Here is an 8,546-nt window from a genome sequence, read left to right on the forward strand (position 1 = left end):
GTGTTTACAGGGGAAAGTGCTTTAACATTGAATTAGACAAACTAATAACATAAAACATAAGGGAGTTTAGAGATTCTGTGTCCTTTCATAATGATTTGTGCATATGGCAGGCTGCTGCAAAGGATCCTGGGTAGGCTTCAGCAGACCTCAGTGTAAGATATATTAATAATATGAATCATAATAATACTAGTCAGAGGTTACTTGACTAGTAATCAGAATGTTGCTAGTTCAAGCCCTACCACTGCCAAGTTACCACTGCTGGGTCCCTGAACGGCAATGAATCCTCAATTGTATTGTTAATACAATCAGATACACATGCCTAATGCTCAGCTGTCAACTGCAAAAACGGACATTCTGAGCATTCGAACAGTAAGAGGAACAAAAAGAAAGCAGTGACCGACTGTACACGCCTCAATCATTTAGCCTTTTTACATGTTGTTTTAGTTTACTGTAATCAAGGCCTGAAACTGGAGTCTATGGACCAGGCAAAAATATTTCAATATTTAATGCGTTTTTATTTTTTCAGTTTCAATGTTTTAATTAAACTCAGGAGACTCCAGCATATGCAGAAGCTCCGTGTTTTCGATCTCCAGGAGCAAACCCGTCCCTGCAAGGTTGGGGTGCATGTTCTGGATCACGGGAAACAGACCATCGATCACCCAACATCTGCTTCTGCTCCTGCGGAGGTTCCAGATCCAGCACGGAGGCAGTGAGAGGTTCCTGGCCCAGAGATTGGTCTGCAGCGGGCCTGATGGTACTCAGCATGTATTGGAAATGCTGTGGCTGTATGCTGTACGTGGCCCAGGGTGTGCTGGGGTGGAGCTGTGCCAGTTGCCCGCTCGGGTAGCAGGCAGCCCAGTTCTGAGCCTGTGGAATGGCCACCATGAAATAGCCAGAGGGCGGGGCAGGCTGGTAGGGGTTGAGCACTGGGTTGGGCACGGCACTCACGCTGGCCATGCGCTGCATGTACTGGTGGGTGAGGTGGGCCTGCCGCTCCTCCTTGCGCTGCGCCAGGGCCACGTACAGCAGCTTGGTGCCTACAATGCACCCGTTCATCTCCTTCATTGCCTCGGTGGCCTCCTCCGGCGAGGAGAAACACACAAAGCCGAACCCTTTGGAGCGGCCGCCCTCCGTCATCACCTTGGCACTCGTGATTGTCCCGAATAGAGAGAACTCTTTACGCAGACGCTCGTCGTCCAGACTGTCGTCTAGGTTTTTAACGTACAGGTTCACTCCCTTGTAGCAAGTCGTGCCGTACTGCTTCATCTGCTCAAACTTGCGTTTGAGCTCTGTCTGCCTCTCGCCTTTCTTCTGGGCACGAGCCACATACAGCTGCTTCCCATTCAATTCCTTCCCGTTCATCTCATCCACAGCCCTTTTGGCATCCTCGTGCCTCTCGAAGCTCACAAAGCCAAAGCCCTTGGACTTGCCGCTCTCGTCTGTCATGACGCGACGGCTCAGCGTTGGGCCGAACTTGCTGAAGATCTCATTTAGCTTGTTGTCGTCCATGTCCTCTCCGATGTTCTTAATGTACACGTTGGTGAACTCCTTGGCCTTGGCCCCCATCTCAGCCTCACGCTCCTTGCGAGACTTGAAGTGGCCAATGAACACTTTGCGGTCATTGAGCAACATGCCATTAAGTTTCTCAATGGCTCTCTCCGCAGCCTCGCCGGTATCAAAGTGCACAAAGCCGTAGCCCGTAGAGCCATTCTCATCACACGCCACCTTGCAGGAAAGGATGTTTCCAAAGTTGGAGAATGTGTCGTAAAGGGCTCCGCTGTCAATAGACTTGTCCAGGTTCTTGATGAAGATGTTGCCAACTGCGCTCTTCCTCAGAGAGGGGTCTCTCTGGGACCACATAATGCGCACAGGCCTGCCTTTGATGGTGTTAAAGTTCATAGTGTCCAAAGCACGCTCAGCATCCACCGACTGCTGAAAGTTCACATATGCATATCCGAGTGAGCGACTGGTCATCATGTCCCTGCAAATTCGGATGGAGACAATTGTGCCAGCAGGGCTCAATTGCTCGAATAGCATGGCCTCGGTAACGTCTGGATGAAGGTCACCCACGTACAACGAAGTCATCGGCGAACTTGGAGCACTTGGATTCATTTTCGTGAAATCGTAGTCGAAAGTAGTAAATGAACAAAATAAAATCGTAAATGATTTAACCAAATGATCTAACTGCACGAATTATAAAACAGTTTGAAACAGCAATTCAACAGAGCCAGGCAAGTGTCGACTGACCAAAGCGATCAAAGCAACACTTTAGCTTTTGAATACAAATACATGACAACTTGGTTGTTACGTAAGAGTTATTTTTACGTAAATGTTTATTTTTAAATATTATCCAAATGCTATTTATTTATTTATTTATGAATTATTCAATTATTTTAACTTATAACGTTAATAGCGTGAATGAGAGGTTTTAACAACGCCTTATATTTCAAAATATTACCTAGTCAAAGCATTTTCCAAAAATCGTCCATATGCTGCTCACACTGGATCATTTACCGCATGGCTCAGAATAAATACTTTTAGTTTGATAAACGCAGCAACATTCATTTTCTTTAGCCTAATGCTCGGCAAAAAACATCGCATTAAAGTTCATTAATGGGATGAAATCAGTTTGCCTTGGAGCAGGCCTATGTTCTTTGAGGTTAAACATAATCGCCTGGATTGTAAACCTTAGTAGAGTTCCACAACGAGGTGCGATTTGTAAAAGGACGTCTTTTTCTCTCCGAGTTAGAAATCTGGAGAAATAAATATATCAATTGATTTCCGCCCATCGGAGGACCTTTAGAACTTAATTATTTATTCATTATTTATTTCTAACTTCTCACTGTGTCCAACTATATCGGTTGTATAAAACGTATGAACAGACATAAATAACGTGGGGGAAACGGGTATAGGGGAGAGAGGAAAAATAAGACGAACGGGAAATGCAGATAGAATATTTTAAGTATTAGCCACCTGCACCATTACGGGAGTGTGTGTGTGTGTGTGTGTGTGTGTGTGTGTGTGTGTGTGTGTGTGTGTGTGTGTGTGTGTGTGTGTGTGTGTGTGTGTGTGTGTGTGTGTGAGAGAGAGAGAGGCTATGTGCGAGTGCACTGTATATGTACACGTACTAGATTGGGATATTTATCATTTATGGATTAGTTCTGTAAACTTTTTATCAAAGGCGTCCAGTCTAGTTTCTTGGTTCTTATTGATTCATTCTGATATTTTTTCCATTGATATGTAGTCTATCAATAGATTTTTCCATTCGGTGACACTAATATTATTTTTTGTTTTCCAATTCATGAGTATGTTTGTATTTGCAATTAATAATGTTATATATATATATATATATATATATATATATATATATTATCCTGTATTTTTTTCTATTGTCACATTGGTTGATGACATGTCTCCTAGGAGACATAAAGATGGTGTTGGATGGATAGGGTTATTTAAATCATGGGACATGTGTGTGATGACTTATTGCCAAAATTGCTTGATAGGTGTGCTCTGCCACACGATGTGAATGTAATCGTCAGCTGTGTTTGGAGTAAAGTATGTACAGATTGCTGAGCTTGTGAAACCAATTTTAAACATCCAATGTGTAGTATAATGTAATCTATGTATTATTTTGTACTGAACGCATTGTAGGTTAGTGTTGCTGTCATGTGGTAATTATTATTACACATTTTAATCCAAACTGTGGCGTCGGGGGCTAGTAATAAATCTTCCTCCCATTGTCTCGATGGGAGAGTAATTATGCGATTTGATTTCATTATTATTTTGTATATCTTATGTGATAGTTTTTTTGTATTAGGAATGTTTATAATACTGATATGGATGCAGGTGAGTTTAATGTCTCTGAACTGATAGTTGCTCTTACCTGCTTTCTATATCTTATGTTTGGGCTACTTGTGGAAGTGACATGAAAGCAGTGTTATGTTTATGTTAGTGTGGAGTTTGATATCTTGTGGAATTTCCACCAGGCTGTTAGTATCAGGGCCACCCACAAATTGTTGATCATGAATGTTCTTTAATTGATTTGACTGATAAATGGTAAGTCTGACTTTTAGATCTTTGCATAATGTTTGTTCTATGTCTATCCATATTCTGTCTGATATACTAGGTATTATCCATTTTATTCCATATTGTAGTTGATTTGCAATAATCAACTACAGTTCTGTATTGTTGTGGGAAAGGGAGTTTTAATACCCTTTCCATTTTTAACTTTAATAAAAACACAGATGGAAAAATTCCAGAAAGTGAGACAGAGAAAGGAAACTAGACTTTAAAATGGTGCTGCCCTCTTGACTTACAACTGTAGATTATTGAAATTATTACAAATGTCTGACGCCAAAAGGGATTGTGTCAGTGTTTCACTACTCAGTATTGCATTTGGTAGACAGTATAAACAAGCAGACTATGGTTAAATAGATCACAGAAATAAAGCAAACACCAATATAATCTTGAACCACCTAGTCCACAGGAAACATTAGATTACTGGAACAAAATCAGACAACTAGCAGAACAACTTTTTAACCAATGATGCAGGTGCACTTTTAGTGGATTTATTTATCTGTATTTCAATCCACTAAAGTTTTTCACTTGATCTAACATTACATTTAAGACCGACGTCCTGTTACGTCTCACAGAAGATTCCACTGATCAAGGTGCTACTTACCCATCCTGGTCCTGGAGTACCTTTGCTCTGTACACTTTAGTGATGTCTTTGCTACCAACAAACCTATTTTAATCCATTAGATAGTAACCAAACGCTTCTTTGCTGCAGAGCACAGAAATCATTCAAATTTGCAGTCAACAGATACATCTGGGCCACATTTTGGATCAATGGACTAGGCTGGAACTGCACATATACTGTATATGCAAAATTCAAAATACGGGGAGTGGTTGGTGTCTTTTGCAATCAAATCTGAATACTATGGAATTTGTTTCACATTTGTTTAATTTGACAGATTTTAAATGGATAATGGACATCACTAGACAAAAAGGAATAAACAACTATATGAAAAGGAACAAAACCAAAAACAAAGGAAGACTTTAACACACTTGCCCAAACAAGCACTAAATCTGACAAAAATAGATCAACCAATGACATAGCTGTGAAGAAACATATTAGCCATTGTTTTCTTGTTATCAACAGTAATTTTAACTGATTGTTAACATACTGTTCAAGTCTTCAACTGTTTTGCTCCCAACATACGAATGGGTACAAATGTGGTTCATTACCCACCTGCACAAATTGCTTCTGACATACTGGGCAGCTACAGGGTTCTTCCCCCGTGTGGATTCTGACATACTGGGCAGCTACGGGGTTCTTCAATTGTGTGGATTGTCTTCTGCTCCTCCATGTGGCCTGTTTCACCAAAGCCCTTCCTGCAGTATTTGCAGCACTATGGCAAGCGGACACCCTTGTGAGCGTTTAGGTGCTTCTCAAGAGTCTGGGCACGTTTGAAACACCTGCCCCAAACATCACTGACATTATTTCTTGTAGGTGATTAGCCACCTGTTTCTCTAGCCACAAGTACTTTTTGATTTATTTATATTTTTAAATAGGTAATTTTATATATAATGGCAACAAATGACATTTTAAGTTTTATGACAAAATGTGCAAACAAGCTGGCCTGAGAGGTGTATAGCGGGATATGACTCGGTGCGTCTCTGGTGCTGCTTTTGATGAGTACAGTGTCATGAGTGTGTCTGTCCAGCGGTGCAAAGAGGGGATACAGCAAGGCATGGCATGGTGTTTATTCATTCGTTTGCATAGAAAATGACGCCTTTTCACATTGTGGAGCTACAAATATGGCGGTCTTTTTCCTGCAGCGTAGTAATGACGTAAAAACAGAGTCGCACCGTATTGTCGGGCAGGAGGATCTGGACTCATTTATTACTTAATATCTTCCCCCATCTAGCGGTCATTAGAGGTTAGTCTTTAATTGATTTCTGTCGTGCAATATTTTAGATATAAATGTTTACATTTTCTATTACAGAACACGGCAAAGTATAGTCAACCAGTTCTAACCTTTTGAGAAAAACTTTAGCTTCAAAGTAGGTGAATCTATTTACTTAGATTCAACCAATCGGATCACAGTTTATTTACATAACATCAATGCTTTGAGTGCTTTAGATATAAGGACATCATAGCGATCTTTCTGCTCACACCTCAGTCAGTCTAGAATTCTGTACTATGTGTTTCTATAGCTTCCAACTTTCACGAGTTTCTTGAATCTGTGGAGAAAAGTGCAGACTCAGGTACTTTCTTATTTGTGAACTTTTATACATTTTATGTAATTTATTTATCTATCATCTATAATGTTTTATTACTTTTCATTTATAGATATAAGGACACAAAAACAGTTCATATACTCAATGAATTGTTACAAGATAATATTTTCTAGAGTATGTTTACCATTTGTTAAAAGACTGATTTATTTCTAAAAGTTTATGCAGTGTGTTAATTTGTCACATGGAGGCAGAAGGGGTGAATCTGATATACTCCTCTGCCATCATCAACTATTCAATGAGTCCTCCAGTGGAGCTTGTACAACCAAAGAAACGCATACAGAGGTCACCGGCGGTTCTAAGTTACATCTAAAGAGGTCTAGGCCTATACACACTGTTCCACCTGAGGTAATAAAATGTTTTGGGGTAAAGGTAGTTTCATGAGGCGATCTGTGATCTAATTATAATAGGCTTTGAAGCTCTCTGCAACAGGTGCAGAGTGGTGCAAGACTGTGTTTGAAAGCATAAAGAGGAATAATGTTTCTGGGGTATCTTAAGGCCTTTTTGGGTCTGTAAGTGCAGAGCAGAGGCTCTGATGCAGGTTGTTTCAAGGCCTCTGTGGAAGTCTACTGCAGATGACTCTGGACTGTTCCCCTGAGAAATAGCTTCCTTAGTATTGGGAAAGATCCCTGCTTTTAAAAGACGTGAAAGCCTCTTCGAGAGTTCTTTGGCTAAGCAAGGTTCATTATCTTACCATAAGAGCAGGGTTATACTGACCTGCAACATCATCTTGCAGGTGTTTGATGGTATGAGTTGAGATCATCTTTGTTAAAAAAAACAACAAAAAAAAAACAGGAAAATCTTCCAATAGGATATACTGGGGTCAAGCTTCAATTTGTACAAGGATAGATCAATTTGCATATATTGAATAATGTATGGTTGAGATTTCAAACAACAGTATGTAGAGAAGGTGTGGCAATCACATAATCATTTCTGAAAACTGGATAAAAATGTGTGTTCCTTGTGTGATTATTAGACATATTCCGGACTATGCCTCTTTTGTATGTAACGCTGAGCTCAAAATAAATAATTGACCTACTACTCTCTTCAATTAATTCTTGAGTCTGCATCTTTATTTTCTGTTTAAAGAGGACTTAATAAAATTACTGGAATGTGGGGAATATCTAGTAACACAGTGCCGAGTCGGCTCAACGTAGATCCCAGCCTTTTATATGGCCTCTTCCCTTTAATTCTACTGACTATAATGAATGTAAACCTTGTCGATTCTGGTGTTTGCTCTATAGAGGTAGCAAAAACTTTGCTAAAAGAATGAAAAATATGCATCCTGTGAAATGTGTATTGAACAATATAACATCGTTCCTTACCCAGAGCCATACCACATCATTGATGGAAATCACACTGATGTGAGGGCAGTATGGGCCAACTCAACTGTATTTCCTGATTGTTTTATTCTACAGAAAGATGTGGTCCAAATATTTAAAAAATCACAGGTTTGTTTAAGAGGACATAGTCGAACGGTTTGGGCTTCTTGTTATTTTAATACTAGTGGTAACTATTAGTAAATACAACAATCTGACCATCCTCATACTGCATTGAGGGTTGATGGGGTGATGGTACCAGATGATGTTTAGGTATGTGGTTATGTTCATTTATTTTTGTTCCTTCATATTCACTTTCCTTTCTCGACTCCTTTTATATTCATTTTCCTTTTATATTCCTTTCTCGACTCTGTTTTGTTTTGGGTTTTTTTTTTTTGCATACTTTTCTTTTTCAGTCATGAATTCCCTTTTTTGTTAAAATCTCCTCACCTTTTCTACAGCGCTTTCTCTCTCTCTGATTTCACAGGTACTTGTCTCTTTCCTTCAAGGGTCTGCATCTCACCTGGACCTTTTCCTCTTTGCTAATTCAGCTCCTGTCGTAGCTGAACATCAATAGTTTAACAGTTATTAGGAAATATTGCTTAAAACAAAACAATAAGAAAACAGCAAAGAAGGTATATGCAAGTATATGTCCACCGTATTGTGCTACTGTCATGTCAACGGGTGGACAATTTTAGCTAAAGCTAGCATTGCAAACATAGATTTTGATATTCTAAAATAATGTTTATTAACTCAATATTTCATCACAACGGGGTGGACATTTTTAGCTTTAACTCATCTGAGTATGGAGACAAAGTGAGAAATTCAAATGAACTTATATACTATAGGAGCATGCAGTTTATGCCTTTAGTCGAATGAAGATAGACCTTTTTTAAAGTTGTGAGGTCACTGATGTCAAAGGTC

The 8,546-nt window shown here is 39.6% G+C and overlaps 1 pseudogene; it reads right to left on the minus strand.

The window, feature by feature from the left end:
• Nucleotides 1-536: 536 nt before the first annotated feature.
• Nucleotides 537-2,112, minus strand: LOC113568952 (polyadenylate-binding protein 1A pseudogene; annotated as a pseudogene).
• Between the last annotated feature and the right edge of the window lie 6,434 nt (nucleotides 2,113-8,546).

The sequence above is a fragment of the Electrophorus electricus genome, chromosome 22 (assembly GCF_041902795.1).
Source record: "Electrophorus electricus isolate QZ-2024a chromosome 22, ASM4190279v1, whole genome shotgun sequence".
Lineage (NCBI taxonomy): Eukaryota > Metazoa > Chordata > Actinopteri > Gymnotiformes > Gymnotidae > Electrophorus > Electrophorus electricus.